This window comes from Taudactylus pleione, unplaced genomic scaffold, assembly GCF_031769625.1.
Source record: "Taudactylus pleione unplaced genomic scaffold, aTauple2 ptg000212l, whole genome shotgun sequence".
NCBI classification, from domain to species: Eukaryota; Metazoa; Chordata; class Amphibia; order Anura; family Myobatrachidae; genus Taudactylus; species Taudactylus pleione.
In genome coordinates this window covers 8,111,703-8,130,690 of record NW_028284614.1, presented here as the reverse complement: position 1 = coordinate 8,130,690, position 18,988 = coordinate 8,111,703, and positions in this window count along the sequence as shown.

Here is an 18,988-nt window from a genome sequence, read left to right as displayed (position 1 = left end):
CTGAAGCGGGCCCACAGACTCCAGCACTGTGGTAAGAAAAGGGAACATAAGAAGCAATGCTTATTGGTAATGAGAGACTAGCAAACAGGACTGGTTGGGGGCTACAGCTGATGCTGAACTGCTGAGGACCAAAGGCTGTGAAGAAAGGCTTGGTAATAACCGGCATAACCATTCTCCGGCAGACCATACTGGGTGGGTACAGTAAACGAGTGTGCCTGCCATGTCTCAAGCACCAACCAGCCGAGGAGTGTGCCCAATTATAGAAATACCCCAGGGATTGGCTCAATGGCGAAATATTATATAGAATTATCTGGATATTAATTTGGGTGTGTAAATACATCCCTCTTATACAGTATTTGGGCTTGCAATACAGAATGATGTGTCCTAGTAAACACTGAAACGGTGCAGTCATGGTTACTTATCAACTCCAGCTACAAATGCTCCGTAAGTGTATGTGGCTTTGTAGCATGAGGGTGCCACGGCATTGTGTGTCACATGACCATGCCACTATTTTACAATGTGGTGTTTAGATTCAGAAACAACTCTTTGAAGTTGAATCATACAAGAACTGTGAGCTTTGCTCTATGTTTTAGTAGCTCTAATGGCCTCTTATTACACTGTTTTGGTTAAACCACAAATATTCTCACCTGGTCACCGCCGGCTTATGTCACTGCTGCCATTTGCCATAAAACAGAGAAAAATGTATCCGCAGAAAGGCAAACAAACACATCTTAACAGGCATGAAAAGATTTTCTTTTGTAGAAAAGTATTTTTTAATTTGAAACACACCAAGAGCCACAATTAGCGTTAGGAGAACATCCAGCAGGGTGGTTTAATTTGGGACCTTGACATGTTGCTCTGCAGGGTGGGGGCGAGATTGTTGAGGGTGTGTTCTAGCTGAACTCTAATAGGGGAATTCAATATGGGTGCGATAACTCAGTTTTCGCGTTAATTTTGCACCTATGACGTCATTATCGCAGGTTTTAGTTTTACACCGTATTCAATTTCAAAGACTTTTCGCAGGTTCGAAAAGTCTTTGATAAAAAACGGGGATAACTTTTCACCATTGAATAGGTGTCGAAAAAAAGTGCAGAATTGGGGTTTAGGGGTGCAGGCTTAAAAAAAATAGCCTGCACCCCTGGGAATGACATTTAAAAAATAACTGTGTCAAAAAAAGATTTAAAAAAAAAATAGGGACACCCCAAAAAATTAAATTAAAAATTGGGGTGAGAAAAAAAAATGGGAAAAAATTGTTTAACAATAGGGAAATAGGTTCAGGGCTGTTCTGCATGTATGCGGCACGTGTTTTCTAGAATAGATTTATAGCGGCAGGTGCACAAATGCAGAATTTTTAAAAACTTACTTTAGGGACATCAAAATATGCTAGTACCCATTTTCATGTACCCCAAATTTGATGGGACCACTTAAAAAAACGAAAAAAATAACCTAAGTGCTCTTCTGCATCACTTCTTCAATGTCGGGAAAAAAGCACCTGCCGCAGCTGTTTAAATCCCCGACTTACATTTGCAGGCTAAAACGGGGGGACCCATAGTGATTCCCCATATTTTTACAACTTTAGGGGGGTCCTACAATTTTTTTAAGGAAAAATTCGTAACTTTACGCAAATCCCACTTCGGAGGCTCCCGTTTTCGTTAGTTTCATATTGAATACGGGGATAAGCGGGCGCGCGCCTGATACTTTATCCCAGGTAAAATCGCCGATATGAAACGTAAGCTTCGACAGCGAAGTTTACGTTTCATATTGAATACCCCTCTAAATCTCATTGTAGAAATAAAGCTGCCCAGTGTATGTGGGCTACATGCAAAATCAGCCACTATTTCGCCTGCATGCAAAACACATTCAGTTCTCCATGTGTCATATTTGCACTGTTTGGGTGGTTTTGGGTGGTTAAATTTGGGACCTTGACCAAAACATGTTGCTCTGCAGGATGGGGGCGAGATTGTTGAGGGTGTGTTCTAGCTGAACTCTATGGAGCCTATTCATTATACCTAAAATACCGATGGAGGTAATTAGGTTTAGAACTCGCATGGAGATCTACCTAATTACAGGAGGAATTCATCATTCCTCCTCCCCATAAGTATCTATTCCGAAAAGCTGTCATTTTTGTGATGACAGCTTTTCGGGAAATAGATACTTTTCCCTCACTACACTGCATTACCGCAGCTGGAAAGAGTGCTGCACATGCGCTGTTACATCTGTAAAACCAGCGCATGCGCAGCACTGCCTACAGATGCGGTAAGTTAGTGTTTCCCCCCTGCTCACCTGCCCCCCCCCCGTTCAGCACTTACCTGTCCGCGCAGCAGCCTCCGGCTCCGTCTGCTGTGCTGTCACATGGTCTCCCAGCAGAGCACACTACTGTTTAGGAAGAAAAAACACGTTTTTTTTTTTTCCTAAACTTTATTGTGTTCTGCCTGGAGAACACAATGTCAGCATAGCAGACGGAACCACCAGAGGAGAGACCAGAGCGCCGGAGGGAGACGCCGGGGGACCTGCACACGCTGACACAGGTAAGTGTTACCTGCTATTCGCCACCTCACAGTGGCGAATAGTAACTCCATCAAATTCCGAAAATACATAATTTTCGGAATTTGATGAATACCATAATTTCCATATCCCCATACTAATGTACTAATGTATGGGGAGTGTGGAAATTAACGCAGGGGGGCTTAGCAAGGAGATATCAGTGACATCTCCTGTGCTAAGTGTGTTCATGAATACCAAAATAACGTTATTTAAGGAAAATGTCCTTAAAAACGTTATTTTAGTGTTGATGAATAGGCCCCTAAATCTCATTGTAGAAATAAAGCTGCCCACTATTTCCCCTGCATGCAAAACACATTCAGTTCTCCATGTGTCATATTTGCACTCTTTGGGCCTCATTCTGAGTCGGAGGCTGCTACTACTGTGCTAGTGTCTTCTGCTCCAGCTGCGCGTGTGACATTATGCTAATGCTGGTATCAGTCCTTCCTCTGGTGTACAGCCGTGTGTCTGAGATGATTAGCATATATCTCCAATAGTGAGTGGTCTGCGCATGCACAGGACCTGGTTTGCGCGAATGAGCAGAATGGGTCCTGTGATCTCGCCCGCAGACCCTCTTAAGCCGCAGCACAATTGACATGCTGCTGTGTTTGGGGGCAGAGCGTGTGGTGGCTGGTCACAATTCCCAGAAACAGGGGCGTGTCACCCCCATTTTCCGAGAGGGACAAGGTCAGGGTCTGTGTCGCTGGATGCAGATTTCGCCACCTCCCGCAGACTGGCCAAAGGATCAACGATTACGACCATCGGTTGCGATGGTGATCACAAGCTGCGATCGACTCGGAATCAGGCTCTTTAGTGCGAGTTGCTGTTATCTCTACACAAGTCTCCAAATCCATCCTCATGTTTGGAACTCAGCAACTATCTCTCCCCCTTATAAACCCCTTTGTGTCTGACAAGCGATGACTTATTTCTGTAACATTTCCCACATCCGGAGCAGGCATAGGTATTTTCTCTGGTGTGGCTTCTCAGATGATTAGCAAGTGACAACTTTGCTCTAAAGTCTTTCCCATATTCAGGACACATACAATTAACACCCGTTTGATTTCATTGGTGTCTCATCAACCTCCTTTTGTCGGCAAACCGTTCTCCTCAGTCAGAACACCGAAACGGCTGCTCTCCCATGTGAGTCCTCTGATGGGCAACAAGTGACCATTTTCACCTAACACCACAATCCTGGATCACGTCGCTGTGCTGCGGTCTTGAAAAATAAAGGATACCCAACGAAATACTGATAGGACAGTAACATCATAAGTACACAGGGATTTTCACCCGAAGTGTTGTTTTCACGGCATAACTTCCCTTGTAATGCAAATATTTGACCTCCGTTTATTGTGTTGAATTCAGCATTAAATTTCCTTTCATTTGATATATGAATCATTGCACTGCGTGAAGTGAAACAGTTTTTACAAGCATTCGAAGTTGATAAACATTCAATTTCAAAAAATGTCCGCAATTTTGGCCACCACTGTATTTTCATTTTGGGGGCAAAAAAGATCAAAGTTGGGGGACAAACTTAACTAGCAAAATAGACTTCTGGTGGGTCCCCAAGTATGGGGCAGGTGTTTTTTTTTTATTGCAAGTGCTTGTGGCTGATGGAATTTTTTATGTGATTTAAAACTTCACTTTACTAAACTTAAATATGCTTGCACCCATTTTCAAGTACCCCAAATTTGCTGGGAGTAGTTATTTTCTTCAAAAAATACTGCTAAATGCTATTCACAACTAATTTATTACCAGTTATTTATATAGCGCACACAAATTCCGCAGCGTTTTACAGAGAATATTTTCCATGAAGGGGTTGGGTATGAGATGCCGCGCTCGGGCTCCCGGCTGTTAAGAGTCCTGATGCCGGCATCCCGAAAGGGTTAACATACTGACACTTATTGGTCGTTATGCTAACCCTTTCCCTACCCTAAACCTCCCCCCCTTTGGTGCCTAACCCTCCCTCTAGTGCCTAAACCTAACATCCCAATACTTACCTTCGGTATCCCGGCGGCCGGGAAGCTGGCGCTGTGCTTCTGACTGGCGTCGGGATTTTGGTGCCGGTAATAGGAGTGTTGGCATCCAGACCGCTGGGATGCCAAACACATACCCTTCCCCTAACCTCCCCACCCACCCCCTAGTCCCTAAACCTAACCTTCCTGCACCCTAAACCTAACCCTCCCCTTAACCCCGCTACTTACGTTTGTTATGCCAGTGGTTGGAATTCTGGAGCCGGGATCCTGACACTGGTATTTCGCACGCTGGGATACTGACTACGTCCCATATGAAGATCTGCATCCGTGATGTGTGTGCCACCTCCATCCCATTTATCACTGATCTTATGGACTCCATCCTGAATGTGGTTATCTTTTAACCTTAAAATCAATTATTTTAGGATTAAGATAGGGCTGTAATTTCCATCTGGCTTCTGAACCAGAAATAAATTTGAATAAAACACTTCTTATCCTATCAGTACCAGGATAATTACTCTTGAATCTAATAGACCCTTTATAGCCTGATTTAGAGTGATCAAATTTTTGACGGTCTCTTTGCCATTTTGCCTAAAAAAAACACCTTGGGACTAATCCTAACATGCTGATAACATGCATCAAAATGATCATGATGCCCTCCCCGTCAAACAGATTTGTCCTGGACCTTACTACTCTGTATACCATGGTCCTTACTAACTTAATCCCCCATCTTCTGAATGAGGAAAAGTGTCCTCTACCTCGAAAGGACTCACTAGAACAGAGGATCCCAACCCATGGTCCTCAAGGCACACTACAGTCCAGTTTTCAAGGATAGCCATACTTGAGCACAGGTGTCTTAAGTAGTTATTTTGATTCAACCATCTGTGCCCAAACATGGATATCACTAAAACCTGGAATGTTGGTGTGCCTTGACGACCGAGGTTGGGAAACCCTGGACTACACTGTTTAAAGCAGTGGTTCCCAAACTGGGTGCCACGGGTTGGTGGTCCAGTACCAAATAAAATTATATTTAGTCAGTGTGATTGGCAGCAGCCAGCACTGGTTTTGCCTATCAAAAAAATATGTGGACAAAAAGAATTGCAGCCGTCAACCACCACATAACTGATCCTAAGGGTGACAAAAAAAAGCGCAATTTACTTCATTTAATTTTTGCTGAGTTTCTAAATAAGAATCTTTTGCCCCAGGTTTGCCGTGGATTTGAAAAAGTTTGGGAACCACTGGTTTAAACTTTAAAGGGAGGTCTAAAGGACCTCGGCTTTATATTGCCAAATCTTTTCTAAGACCAAATGGGTCTCCTTCCTCCCATAGCCTCTGAAATTTCTTCTAAACAAATCCGTAGATATATTGTTCTGATTTACCTCATCCGTTATCCGTTAAATCCAGAACCTGACAGACTGCCTTAACGAAGGAATCTATACCTTGTACCCCCGCACTGTCCTCCGTAAAAAAGATTCCTCAATATCTGAAGGTGTGATATAGCACCTATATTGTGCCGTGTATGGGGGCCTTGAGTCTTCCAATATACCATCCTCTTCAGAAGATATCTCAGACTTGTCTGCACTTCAATTCGCTGTCTTTTGTGTGACCTAGGCATTGCAGATCCCAACATCTTTTTAAGAGAAAACAATGTTCTTTATAAACCCAGAGCTGTCCTTTCCATGGATCTGGCCCACGAGGGATCCTCTCACTGAGGCCTCAGTCCTGTTCTCGCTGTACATTTGTCAACATTGTATATTTCCAAATCTGATTATAAAATAAATAAATTGAAACAATTCTTTCATAGCTGAAGCTATGGATAATACAAATGATTTGACCCAGGCCGGCTCTTCCACCACACTGGTCAAAACTCCTGACACCTAGTTATTTTCACAAACAACACTGGCTTCCCCCTTCAACCTTAGTTTTGGTGGTATTTCCTTTTTCTGACATTTTTATGCAAAGAAAATATACACTATTCTATATACACACCCTGATGCAAACCCTGGATATGGGTTTTTTTTGGGGGGAGGGGGGGTGTAGGTGTGTGTGTGTGTATGTATGTATATATGTGTATATATGTATGTGTGTGTATATATATATATAAGATAGTACATCCGGAAAGTGGCTCTGATTCAGAGCCAGACGCTCTGACCAGAGCGCTCGCTCTGAATCAGGGCAGTCCTATTTAACTATAGAGCGGACCTTTGGACGCTCGCATAGCTGTGGGTTACCACCCACCACTTATGCGAGCGTCCATGATGATGGTCGCGATGGTCAAGACCATCGCGACCATCGGGCTTGCGACGAGACCCTGCGGTAGGGTCTTGTGGCCGCAAGCCCTGCAGTGATTTTGGCTCTATCAGAGCCAAAATCACTCCCACTGACATCACTAGTGATGTCAGTGGGGCCGGACCCAGGCGGTAGGCGTTCCCATGGGAACGCCTCCGTCTGGCAGCCATGCCCCCGGCATGCCCACCAAAGGGGGCGTGCAGTAACTCACCATCGACAGCACGCTCCCTTTGGTGTGAGACCCGGAGCGACAGCTTGGCTGTCGCTGTCCGGGTCTCGCGCATGCGCAAGACGGAGCTCCCTCCGTCTTGCGCATGTGCATTGGGGTAACATCGACCCGCTTGCGAGCGTCCTGCACTCGCGAGCGGGTCTGAATGAGACCCAGTGTTCACAGACCTTCACTTTTTCTACATTTAGTTATGTTACAGCCTTATTCCACAATGGAATAAATTAATTTTTGTCCTCAAAATTCTACACACAATACCCCATAATGACAACATGCAAAAAGTTTTTTTTTTAGATTTCTGCAAATCTAGACACTGCTAGAAGAGCAGCACAGGCAGCTTGTAGGGATGTGCTACTGAGGGCGAACAGGCACCATGGAGGCAGCTGCTATAAGTAAGTCACTGCCCCTGGGAGAGTGAGCAGGTCCGGAGCCCAGCTGGGCAGGCTCAACAGGGAGCTGAGAGTTTGTGTATCGCAGGTGAGAGGATCAGCCATGGAAGACATAAATTGAAGGCGATGGCGGTGGATTAAGCTTAGAGGGAAGCAGTGCTTTCCCCGGACATGTCCTCCACCTTAGGTAGCTGGGCCACGTCCCCACTCTAACCACCTTTTACTACAATGCACAGCATCTTATAGCACTACTTCTCTGATTTCCACCCATCCTTCTGGCATAGCCCCTTTACAACAGCTCGTTTCTCTGTCCACAGACCCTTCCTCTATAAACATCTCATTCATTTACGGTGGGGCAGAGTAGCAGATGTTCCCCTGGCTGTTCCCAATATAGTGCTTCTGGGCAGGCCACCATCATCTGCCTATTGCATTGCCTGAGTAGCGGTTCCACTGGAGCGTGAGCTCCAAGCGCCTTAGTTGCCAGAGGGCACCCTGAAGTCGGACTCTGGGGCAGCTGTCAAGGAGTTGACAACCTGCCGGGTCCACAGCAGCAGCAGCGTCCTGTCCTACCTTCCTGCTGCTCTAGTGAGACTCCGTGGTCAGAGGAGCTTGTGCTAAGCCCTGATTGGTGGAGCTCAGCACATGTTCATCTGACCCCAGCAGGGGGCGGGGCTACAGCACCATGTCGATGAGGAATAAGCTGCAGGGTCCACATTAAGGTAGGTACCCCAGTTATGTCTATCACCCTATGTATGTGTGTGTGACCCTGCCTGTATGTATGTGTGCCTGCATGTATGAATGTATGTGTGCTCCTGCCTGCCTGTATGTATGTGTGCCCCTGCCTGTATGTATGTGTGTATGTATGTACAGTATGTGTATGTGTGTGTATGACCCTGCCTACCTGTATGTACAGTATGTATGTGACCCTGCCTGCCTGTATGTGAGCTGCTGCCTGTATGTATGTATGTGTGTGACCCTGCCTGCCTGTATGTATATGTGTGTGACCCTGCCTGCATGTAAGTATGTATGAATGTATGTATGTATGTATGTGTGACCCTCTGTATGTGTGTGTGTGTATGTATGTATGTGTGACCCAGCCTGCCTGCATGTAGGTATGTATGACCCTGCCTGTGTGTGTATGTATGTATGACCATGTATGTATGTCATACATACTGACATTTCACTCCCTCCTTCTGGGAGGGAGCTGTCGGGCATTCTCTGCGTGGGGCGGGTCGCGGCAAAAAGGGGGCATGGCCCGGCAGTGACGTGCATTTCGGGGCGGAGCATGGGGGCGTGGCATTGTGATCGTGTCCCCGCCCCCTCCTCACAATGCCATTATTAATGGCTTTGTGCGGCAGGGGGCGGGCCACAATGACGCGATTCAACGCGAATCACGTCACCGGCCACTCCGCTGCCGGGATATTTATAGTAAGTGCAGGGGGAGGCAGACAGGTCGCTGGTGCCCGGGAGACTTGCCTGCCTTACGGGAGGTCGGGAGCAGCACACAATTTTCGGGAGGCTCCTGCCCAAATCGGGAGGGTAGGCAAGTATGATGTATGTATGTATGCTCCTGCCTGCCTGCATGTATGAATGTATGTGTGTGCCCCTGCCTGTATGTATGTATGTGTGACCTTCTGTATGTATGTATGACCCTGCCTGTATGTATGTATGACCCTGCCTGTATGTATGTGTGACCATGCCTTTGGTACTTGTATGTGTCACCCTGCCTATATGTATGCATGACCCTGCCTGTAAATATGTGTGACCATGCCTTTGTGTATATGTATGTATGTGTGATACTGCCATGTATGTATGTATATATATATACATATATATATATATCTATATATATAGCAGTCACATTATATTGCACCCACTTTCTATGGGAGGTGGGCAGGGGCGGTAGCTTGCTCCTGCCCCCCATACTGTCATATCTGTATGTAGGGGGAGGGGTGGGCTGAGTCTTTCCCTGGGTTACAGAAAGCCTACATGTGCCCCTGCCAGGACAAGGCTGCACATGAGCAGAAGAGGTGCCCGTTCTGGCCTTCTGTGGGCACAGTGGGTGACCTGGGAGGCTGGAGCAGCATTACCAGGCCCCTACCTAAACTTTTAGAGAGGGGGGGAAGTGTATTGAATCGGTACAGGAGAGATAATTGCCTATTGAGATTAAATGTAAAACCAACTGAAATCGTTCATCAATGGGAATTCCCTGTAATATATTATCTGCATATGGTTAGTGGTGCACCAATGGTCAATGCCCAGTAATATATTATCTGCATATGGCTAGTGGTGCACCAATGGTCAATGCCCAGTAATATATTATCTGCATATGGCTAGTGGTGCACCAATGGGAAATCCCAGTAATATATTATCTGCATATGGCTAGTGGTGCACCCAGGGAATTCCCAGTAATATATTATCTGCATATGGCTAGTGGTGCACCAATGGGAATTCCCAGTAATATATTATCTGCATATGGCTAGTGGTGCACCCAGGGAATTCCCAGTAATATATTATCTGCATATGGTTAGTGGTGCACCAATGGTCAATGCCCAGTAATATATTATCTGCATATGGCTAGTGGTGCACCAATGGGAATTCCCAGTAATATATGCTCTGCATATGGCTAGTGGTGCACCAATGGGAATTCCCAGTAATATATTATCTGCATATGGCTTGTGGTGCACCAATGGGAATTCACAATAATATATTATCTGCATATGGTTAGTGGTGCACCAATGGGAATTCCCAGTAATATATTATCTGCATATGGTTAGTGGTGCACCAATGGGAATTCCCAGTAATATATTATCTGCATATGGCTAGTGGTGCACCAATGGGAAATCCCAGTAATATATTATCTGCATATGGTTAGTGGGACACCAATGGGAATTCCCAATAATATATTATCTTGATATGGTTAGTGGTGCACCAATGGGAATTCCCAGTAATATATTATCTGCATATGGTTAGTGGTGTACCAATGGGAATTCCCACTAATATATTATCTGCATATGGTTAGTGGTGCACCAATGGGAATTCCCAGTAATATATTATCTGCATATGGCTAGTGGTGTACCAATGGGAATTCCAACTAATATATTATCTGCATATGGTTAGTGGTGCACCAATGGGAATTCCCAGTAATATATTATCTGCATATGGCTAGTGGTGCACCAATGGGAATTCCCAGTAATATATTATCTGCATATGGCTAGTGGTGCACCAATGGGAATTCCCAGTAATATATTTTCTGCATATGGCTAGTGGTGCACCAATGGGAATTCCCAGTAATATATTATCTGCATATGGTTAGTTGTGCACCAATGGGAATTCCCAGTAATATATTATCTGCATATGGCTAGTGGAGCACCAATGGGAATTGCCCAGTAATATATGATCTGCATATGGCTAGTGGTGCACCAATGGGAATTCCCAGTAATATATTATCTGCATATGGTTAGTGGTGCACCAATGGGAATTCCCAGTAATATATTATCTGCATATGGTTAGTGGTGCACCAATGGGAATTCCCAGTAATATATTATCTGCATATGGTTAGTGGTGCACCAATGGGAATTCCCATTAATATATTATCTGCATATGGTTAGTGGTGCACCAATGGGAATTCCCAGTAATATATTATCTGCATATGGCTAGTGGTGCACCAATGGGAATTCCCAGTAATATATTATCTGCATATGGTTAGTGGTGCACCAATGGGAATTCCCATTAATATATTATCTGCATATGGCTAGTGGTGCACCAATGGGAATTCCCAGTAATATATTATCTGCATATGGTTAGTGGTGCACCAATGGGAATTCCCAGTAATATATTATCTGCATATGGCTAGTGGTGCACCAATGGGAATTCCCAGTAATATATTATCTGCATATGGTTAGTGGTGCACCAATGGGAATTCCCAGTAATATATTATCTGCATATGGTTAGTGGTGCACCAATGGGAATTCCCATTAATATATTATCTGCATATGGCTAGTGGTGCACCAATGGGAATTCCCAGTAATATATTATCTGCATATGGCTAGTGGTGCACCAATGGGAATTCCCAGTAATATATTATCTGCATATGGTTAGGTGGTGCACCAATGGGAATTCCCAGTAATATATGATCTGCATATGGTTAGTGGTGCACCAATGGAAAGTACAGTATACTATAAAAAATGGATGTTGAGCCATAAACGATGGTTCCGCAGAGGAAACGTTGCCTTTTGTGGTGCACTCCTCTTTGTAAAGAAATTACCTTAAAACTTAACTTTTATTTATATATAAATTTTCTTAAAAAATGTGTGGGGTCTAGGACATAACATACATGTAACGTGTCACACATGAGTGCAAACATATCATTTATTGGGGAATCCCTTATGAAAGTAACAGGATGGTACCTGTAGCAAAAATTTGCCTAAACCAGTGGCTCAATTATTATAGAGAAATCCTGGTAATACAGATTCTGTGAATAAGGACCTCAGTGGTCCCAGTTCTTAGGACCAGGATAACTAACAATAAGTGATTACAACCAATAGCTCCAGAGATAATTAGACCACAAATAAAACAAAACATAGGGCCAAATGTAATAGGGTGTCTGTTTTAGTAACAGTACAAACTCGCACTTTCTCGCACTTTTAAAAAGTGCGAGTTTGTACAGAAACTCGCAAATTCATTAGCCTGCGAACTTTTCAGCTCGAGGCTACTGCATTCGCGAGTTTATGCGAGTTTAGGACTATGAAAACTGACACCTTTTAATGCGAGTAGCATTAAAAGGTGCAAGTTTTAGAGAAGCCATCACAGATCAGTGAGATCCGTGATGGCTTCTGTGCACCCCCTCCCCAAAAGCATAACCAGCCCCGGCCTTTATAAAGCCTGTTCTGGTTCTAAAAATACAGGGGTCAAAATGCGTAGGGGGCCCCTGTATATTACATTTGGCCCATAGTCTTAAAATATCTTCACAAATCAATTTATTATAAATTAGTATACTGAGAGCAATTCATGTCTGATGTAGGTTGTCTGCTGCAGCCAGAGATTTATTACAGTAATTCCAAAAGGAATCGGTATGAAATACCGATGGACGGGATGCCCGATGGCTCAAATCCGAACAGGGGAATGGTAAGTAATGTTCCCCTGTCCTATTTACCCCATAACCCTCCTTTCCTGTACCCTAATACTAGCCCTCCCTACCCCGCACCCTAACCCTCCCTTTGATATTAGGATTGCATTGCACTTTAGTGCCTTTAATGGGATACTGGTTTGGGAGCTGCTGGATTCAAGGGATCACCACCCCTATTTGCAAATTACAGTATACAGAACAGTATACCCCTCCGAGCCCCAAACATAGGGTCGTTATACAGGCTGCAGAGTATTGCAGCATGTATTAGCGCTAGCCCGCTACTTACCTCCTCATTAACCGTCATCAAAGGAAACTGTCAGACACTGCAGGGTGACAGCTCAGCTACATCATAAGGGGGTGACACCCATCCTCCTAAATACAACTCTACTATCACATGCACCGACCATAAATAGGACTTTCTGTGTGGATACATTTGGAACATCTTCATTTCTTCGTATCAGGACAATACTTGATACATTATACTGCAATCCTGCATTGGCACTTTGTAACAAATGGAAACTAAGAATATGTATCTAGGATTACAAGTAATATTTTTTCATTGAACTGCATCATTTTTTAATGGAATTTTAAAGCGTCTGTATTTTTATTTTTATATATTTTTTTACATTTTTCCACCCATTATCTATTATTTTTTTCCCCTCCCTTCACCCATATTTTCCCACCCCACCCTTTGTCCTTGTTCCAGTCACATTCAGCTTTCCCTATGTTGTCTAAGTTGTCCTGTCTGTTTTACTACATTCATAAACACCAAGAAACATTTAGAAGTAAAAATGAAAATAATTTTGAACAATATCAAATTTGTCCATTGGATTATTTCCATTAGGGGGACATTACAAGACATAACCAACATAATAACTTCACATACCCTTAAAGGGTGTGTAAGAGGGTTACAGTATCACATTCTGCAGGCATAAATAAATAATATATAACATTCACGTTATTGGATTTTACTAGTACGAACATATAAATATAAGAATAACATACTACACTACACACAAAAAGGTGAGCGCTAACCCTCCCTTTAGGTGCCTAAACCTAACCCTCCCCCTTAGTGCCTAACACCCCCTGGTGGTACCTGAACCTAACCCCCCTGCCTGGAGCCTAACGCTAACTCCCTCCAGGGTCACCTAAACCTAAATAATCGTCCCCCACAGCTGATACTCATCTTTCTGCGGAGTCCGTACGATCTGGGTGCCGTCTGCTGGGATCCCGTCATCGGCAACCCGAGTCATGTCGGGATTTCAGTGCCGGCTGTTGTTTCGGCATCCGGGATTCTGATGCCGGGGTTCCGGCAGACGGCATCCAACTTGTCAGGGTGCTCACCGCATCCCTTCCACCCACATCCCAAATTTATGCCACATATATCGGTATTTATAAATAATATTTCCAACTACTCCTCCGTAATCAATTCAGACATGCCACCACGGGAAGCAGTTGGGAAGCCGACGGACGGAATCCTGACCATAGGCTTCCCGACTGTGTAATCCCGGCAAGGGGTGAATGACAGGCATCGAAATCCCGACGCCTGTCATTTTACCTACGCCGGGAGGCCGACACCCGGCTTACCGATTGAAGGTAAGCCAGGCGCGGACAGCCGCGGGGGGGTGAGGGTTAGGTTTAGGGTTCCCGGGGGTGACTTAGGGATAGGCACCCCCCCGGGAGGTTAGGGTTAGGCTAGGGGAAGGGAGGGTTAGGGTTACGCACCCCCCGGGGGACTTAGGTTTAGGCTAGGGGAAGATGGGGTTAGGTTTAGGCTAGGGGAAGGGAGGGGTAGGGTTAGGCACCCTCAGGGGGAGGTTTAGGTTAGGCACCCCCCCGGGGGACTTAGGTTTAGGCGGCGGGGAAGGTGGGGTTAGGTTTAGGCACTTAGAGGGGGGATTAGGGTTAGGCACCCCTAAGGGAGGGTTAGGCTTAGGGTGTAGAATAGGTTAGGAAATACTTACGTTGGGACGAACGGGATTTTCACTGCTGCCGGGATGCCGCTGTCGGGATTTTAATCATACTGAATCCGCCACCATATACATCTTGGTTACTCAATAATCAAGTGTTTCATTGGGATACATTGTTATAGTAGACAAAATTCCCATCAAAATAATAATCCTGCATATGTCATCAGCTACTTAGATATAGTTTTTAAATCACAGCGGATAAATAGGAGAGTGTGTTCCCAATGTAAGTACTTCATGTGCATGCCTTGCTGTATTTAGTCATAATGCCTTCCAAGTGGCAAACGCAGGTTTTCTAGAGCGGGGTTCCCAAATGCCTGATTTTAGAGCGAGTGTGGCCAGTCCATGAAGAGGACATAATTAGCACTTTACCAGCTTCAATATGCGTCATACATAGTGTATTGTATGTCATAATTCCAGCATATACAGGACCAGCGGTCACACTAAGCCATTAGATGTGGTAGTAGGGCCATCCTGCCTGAGATGAATGTGTTTATGTCAGATGTGGGCACCATTCCAGAGTATGGGAGCAAGTCCAAGAGTCTGGGGGAGCAGCAGAATTACCTAGCACTGCCCTGGGCATATATGTACATATTATTCTTGTTATGCACTGGATAGTGTATTATTTATTATACGGTATTTTAAACCCTATTGATAGTCTACAGCAGTGCACCCCTAACAGTGCATGTTTTCCAGATCTCCCAATTGGTGCACATGTGTATGTATAACTGGCTGGCACAGGTGGTGTTAATAATTTCATTTGTGATTCTGAGAAGAACATGCAGCACTAGTAATATTCTAGTTTATTACTATTTCAATTGTGGTTATGGTGTGGGCTGGGGAGTGGGGTTTCCAGGCAACCAGAACCCCCCCCCCCGAATTTGCCTATGCCTCCCAAATAAGTCTTGCATAATTAGTGTCATTTCTTAATCACAGCTAAACATAACTTATTAACAATGCAAAATATATAGCCATATAGTGCACAGTAGTTCCATTCAATTATTAATACCTGAAATAGCTTTCCCGCTAGGCTGTTTTAGCCCTGCCCGATTTCTAAAGGGCAGAATGTGCCCTGTCCCACTTGGCAGTGCCCCCCTAAAACAGCCTGCGGGTGCCGTCCCCACCCATGAGCTGCAGTGTCCTGCGGGTGAGGAAAGTAGCAGTGCAGTGGTCACTGCCAGTGAATGGATGCAGGGCGCTGACACAGGAGCACTTGGGGGCAGGCCGGCATGTCCATAATTGCCAGGAATGCCCCCAAGAGTGATAAAAAGGGGGCATGTCTTAAAGACATGCCCCCTTTTCTCATGGCTACGCCCCTTTTTAGGTGCATTTGTCTTCGGTGCCCGCAGATGTGCCCCTATCTAGGTCCGGATGCCTCCCTGGCACCAGACCTAGAATGAACACTAATGAAATACATGCTTATTGCATACAGTAGATAAAGTAATTGGATGGTGTGTGGTGCAGCAGGGGGGGTGTGAGATAAATAATGGTATAGTACCCTGTACTTACTGAGGGGAAACACTTCTGCTTTTATCTGGTTACCTAATGGCATTGTACAGAACAATGAGAGAGTGATTCCCCCAGTGCAGGAAAGAAGCAAATATGTATTTCAGCTACCAATAATAGGTCTACTGAGCACTATATGGCTGTATACTATAACACTGTATCCCAATGATACCCTTGGCATGTCTTTATTGACTACAGAGAAGTAGCTGGAAATACTGAAATATTATATAAAAATACTGATATGTGGCATAAATTTGGGATGTACTCAGGGGTGTCGGAATGATTTTATGTTGGGGGAGGCAACATAAAAATGTTTCAGCCCCTGTACCCCCCCTCACCAATACTCCCATCCTCACCCCTCTCCTCCCGCTTACATGAGCGGCGGGCGTACACAGATGGTAAGGGGCTGTGCTTTATAGCAATAGGCTGCACAGCCCCTGCACTGCACAGAGGAGGAGGTATATTGTACGGTGCCCCACACTTTTCCGTCACCCATGGATGTACTTGGAATTACTGTAATAAATCTATGGCTGCAGCAGACAACCTACTTCAGTCTTAAATTGCTCTCAATATACTAATTTATGATAAATTAATTTGTGAAGATATTTTAAGACTATGGGCCGTATTCCATTAGGAGCGAAAAGTCAGTTATCACCATTTTCACTTATCCCCATATTCGCAGGTGCGAAAAGTCTTTGTAAAAAAATGGGGATAAGTTTTCACAACTGCATAGGTGGTGAAAAAAAGTGCAGAATTGGGGTTTTGGAGTGCAGAATAAAACACATAGCCTGCAGCCTTTGGAATGTCCCCTTAAAGTAATCTGTGTGAAAAAAAAATAAAAAAAAATTCCTCAGGACACCCCCAAAAAGGTACTTTCATTTTGGGGGCATAAAAAAATAATATTTGGGGACAAACTTCTAAACTAGCGAAATAAACTCCGGGGGCGTTCCCAAGTATGCGGCAGGTGTTTTCTAGAATGCGGCAGGTGAATTTTTTAAGAATTTTCAAAAATCACTTTAGGGACTTAAAAATATGCTTGCACCCATTTTCATGTACCCCATATTTGATGGGACTAGCAAATTGCTATTCTTCACCACTTCTTACAAGATACATTTATGCACCTGCCGTGGCTATTTAAAAGCTCCAATTACCTTCAGCAGGCCCATAGTGATTCCCCATGTTAGGGTCACAAGCTGATTTCCCCAAAAGTGACAGGACTTTACGATACTTACCTTTCCACTGGGTCCCATTTTCGCTGGAACCTAATTGAATACGGGGATAAGCGGGCACGCGCCCGATACTTTATCCCAGGAAAAGACGGCGATGATGGCAAAAAGTCCGACCTCCGACATTTCGCCTCAAATTGAATATGGCCGTATGTTTTGTTTTATTTTCCTTTGTGAGAAATTATTCGCCGATCTAATTATCTCTGGAGATATTGGTTGTAATCAGATATTTCACTTATTGTTCTTTATTATCCTGGTCCTAAGAACTGGGACCACTGAGGTCCTTATTCACAGAATGTGTGTTACCAGGTTTTCTCTATAATAATTGAGCCACTGATTTAGGTGAATTTTTTCTACAGGTATCATCCTGATAAATGTCATCATCCTGATACTTTCATAAGTGATTACTCCAATAAATTATATGTTTACACTCATGTGTGACACGTTACATGTATGTTATGTCCTAAACCCCACTCATTATTTTAGAAAATTTATATATAATTAAAAGTTAAGTTTTAAGGTCATTTATTTACAAAGAAGAGTGCACCACAAAAGGGAACGTTTCCTTTGCTGAACCTTCCTTTATGGCTCAACATCCATTTTGTTTTCCCTACCCAAACGTTACTATGGTGACTGGCAATGGCTGATGCACTGCACAGCATTCAGACATGTGACATTGGGAAAAAATAACCCCGCCCCAATCTGCAAAACTCCACCCATTTTGGTTAAAAGAATTGCCCTTTTTGGGGTGTGTGAATTGGGGCAGTTGGGCGGTATTATATCCTGCCCCTGATGACCCCTAATCACAGTCTGATACTTTATTTCATACAAATATCTGCCTGTATGGCTGCTGCTAATGTCTGTGTGATGACATCACAATGGTCCATTGTTACACAATAAGTGGTAAGAACACTACAGCTTATCCTGTTGTGTGGTCCCCCCTTAGTGTGGGAAGCGTTGTCTGGAGCTGGTGGTTGTGTAGTTTTGGTAGTGATAGGTTTGAGTTTTTATTTACTTTTTCTTAGTGTTAAGTTTAGTTTATAAGTATTTAGTATAGTTTAGCATTTTAGTATAGTTTAGTAGGAGAGGAGGGAGGAGGGAGTAGGGAGTAGGGAGTAGGAGTTAGGGGGCAGCCATGGGCTGCTTTCCATTAAAGATACGCTGGCCATGCTCCAAGAAAAAGGTAAGTGCGCTGTTATATTTATTACTCGTACTTTGTTGTTTGCACAATTAGGATTTTTCAAGAATTTCAAAAAGTCCGGAGCTCACCTGAAAGTGCGCATTTCTGGGCATAGAAGGTGGGGTTTGTCCCAATTTAGTAGGCCTAAATGTAGAGAGGTGTCTATGCCCAAGTCTGACTAAGCTATTTATTATTACTTATTATATTATTGCTGGTTCCCAATGGTGGTAAATCGTAGGCGTTACATATGAGCTGATTGGGTGGGTGACAGGGACAGAGGGCAGATTCTGTGACCCTTAGTCACATGACGGTGATGTGGATTTCTGTCCCCCATTGTCCTGCGTCAGGTGTATACAGCCAGTGACTGCTCAGGTAATAGGGTCATATTCAGTTGTGCACATGAATCATAAAAGTTACACACTGACATAAGTAGGCAAACCAATTGCTGGCATATAAATGTTATATGATTATATATACAATATTTCTTACGTTCTTTTCCCCACCAAAAATAAAGAGAACGTGTTAGTGTTACAGTGTTCCCCCATTTATTCCTTCATTTCTGCTGG